The sequence below is a fragment of the Corvus brachyrhynchos genome, unplaced genomic scaffold (genome assembly GCF_000691975.1).
Source record: "Corvus brachyrhynchos isolate BGI_N302 unplaced genomic scaffold, ASM69197v1 scaffold245, whole genome shotgun sequence".
Lineage (NCBI taxonomy): Eukaryota > Metazoa > Chordata > Aves > Passeriformes > Corvidae > Corvus > Corvus brachyrhynchos.
In genome coordinates this window covers 3,233,258-3,235,985 of record NW_008238988.1, presented here as the reverse complement: position 1 = coordinate 3,235,985, position 2,728 = coordinate 3,233,258, and positions in this window count along the sequence as shown.

The window sequence follows — 2,728 nt, the reverse complement described above, 5'->3', positions numbered from 1 at the left end:
GGGGGTTAATTCAGCAGGTAATGTGTTGCTTTGAAGTTGCTCAATCTATTAAGTGTTTAGCTGTGTATGTATAAGTGCATTGGATACAGCTGGAATACTGATGTCAGGATCCTGCCTGGCTCACCTCTTCCTTCCCTGTGCCGTTTGATTGGCACTAATCCTGAGGAAGGAGGTAGTGGTGCTGGTAACTGTTCCTTGAGTGGAAAATGGGTATGGTCAGCCCCATCCTCACATGTGGTTGGTATCTCCAGAGGGCAAGAATTTGTTAGCTTAAAGCTTTTCTCTAAATGGGTGACAACTCTTCTCTGATAAGCTGTGGCTACCCTACATGTGAGACCTCAGACACCAAATAAACAGTGCTGACATCAGATAATTCTGTTTAGAATGCTGTGGCCTTAGAAGTGCCCTATCTTTTGAAATGCAATGTTTTTTACATGGGTTGTTTACATCTTCCTGCAGTGACTTCATGTCACCTCGTAGTTCTTCAGTGTCTATGAAAGCTTAAACCACTGATCCTAGAAAGTATTTACAGGACGGAGTTTCTTTTTCTCAGGCTTTTGGGGGATGATTTATCTTAATACTCCATCATGCTCCTAAAACATCCACTGGAGTGCTGATGGGCAAACCAGAGCTTGCAGTCATTAGAGACGTAACATTTCTGAAAAAGGCTTGACTTGGTGGTGTGCTCTGAGGGTGAATGTTGTGGTCGATGAGATCCAACTGGGAAATGACACAGATGTCCTCGTGCTTGAAGTGTAAACCCTCATGTCTGCAGGTGTCAAAGCACTGGGGAGATTTCTGCTCCCCCCCCTTGAAAACATGGAGTGCAAACCGGAAAGATCACGACCTTCTGCAATTTGAGGGAAGGCCTGTGCTTTGGGCTGGAAACCTCTAGTGCTCAGGAAGCTGTGAGCAAACAGGACTGAAGCTGGCTGTGTGAAATCACAGAGCAGTCTGAGTGTGGAAGAGAAAGCACCAAAAAGCTGAGAGTTTTGAAACTGTTTATCTAAGTTTCTTGTGTGGCCCCTCTTATCACAGCATCACAGCACCTCCCAAATGGTTAATATGTTTTATCTTCTTGCCAACACCCTCACAGGGTTCCTATCCCTATTTTACAGTTAGGAGACCCAAGTGGAGGTGCTGAGTGATATGCCCAGTGGCACTTGGGGTTCCTGTGGCAAATCAAGGAATGAAGCTCAACTTTCCCAGGCCCCAGGCTAATTCCTAAACCCTGTGGGATCCTCCTGGAAATGAGCAGAAGGGCTTAGCAAAACACAGCAGCATGTGGAAATAATGCTCAAATGCGCTATGGGGGAGCCCATCCTGGACTCTGTAAGTGTTGGTTTTTCAGTCTTGGTCTTTTGGAGCAAGGTGATGCTGCACTGTGGAATGGTGACAATGGCCCTTGATTGAGCAGAACAGGGCTGCCATCAAGAAAGGTTCATTACTCCACACTAATAATGAATTATAGCATTGTGCTGACCAGGCTGTGCCACTTTAGGGGCTGAAATGAGCTGCTGGGTGTTACAGTGGGGATACTGCAACACGTGTATCAGAGAACGAGGCCCGTGGGAAAGAAATATATATGGGCAGATTCTTGGTAGATGTTTCAGAGATGTTTATTTCTCCAGCCGCATGGCCGGGGCTCTGCCGAGGAACTGCTCAATCACGGGACCCGAGGGTCCTTGCCCGTGCAGGGGAACAAAAAACAACCAATGGGGAACGAGGCTGACCAGGGCCAGGGAAATCCCGTGTCTCCCCCTCAGGGCCCCTCTCCCAGGACCCCATGCCAGGGGGAAGGGACCCCGACATTTCACCTGTTTATTTTTAACAAAAAGAGATTTAAAACTTAACATTGAAAACAACTGGATAAACATAACAAGAACCGCTTCAAAACAAAACAAGCCACCCTCCTGAGTCTTTAAATGTCCAAACAGATTCTGTGGAACATCTTAAGGCTGACAGAAGGGAGACAGGACTCTCCAGGCATGCTTTGTGGGGAAACTGAGGCAGGAGAGGGTTTCTTCCATTTGTACCTGTTGGAACGCTAAACAACAATAGTTAATTTCTTCCCTCCCCTTCTTCATCCCCCACTCGGCATTGGAAAGGGATTTTTGGAGAAACAATTGGCAAAGGCATGGTTTTGTGAGGGAAACCATGGGTGAAAAAACGGATTGGGAATATACAGGGGGTAATAGGATATAGGGTAAAAGGGAAAGGTGGGATTAGGAAAGGGAGACTGTAGGGGGGGCTTATAATAGAGATATTGTCTAACATGACTATGATTTTTAGCATATATACTGCCTTTTACAGAAACACTATCATGCCCAGTGACCTCTGCTGCTTGTAACCCTTTTCTACCTTGCACAGTTTTGAACTCTACTACTTCTCCATCTCCTAAGCTTGGGATGTATTTTTCAGGGTTGTTCTTTTTAATAGCAGTTCTATGAACAAATATGTCTTCTTGGTTGTCATATCTTGTTATAAAACCATAATTTTGTTTAACATTATACCATTTTACTATTCCTAAAACCTTAGCTACAATGACTTTTTCCTTTTTCCGAGTGGCTGCTGTTTTCTGTCTCGCTGTGTTTTTGCTTTCGCTTTTGCTCGCTTCTGTGTTGGAACTGCCAGGGTTGTCAGTGCTGCTGCGGTTGTCAGGGCTGCTCGTGCCTGCGCGCTCTTCCCGGGGTCGCATTTGGGGCCGCATGGGCTGGGCCAGGCCGCG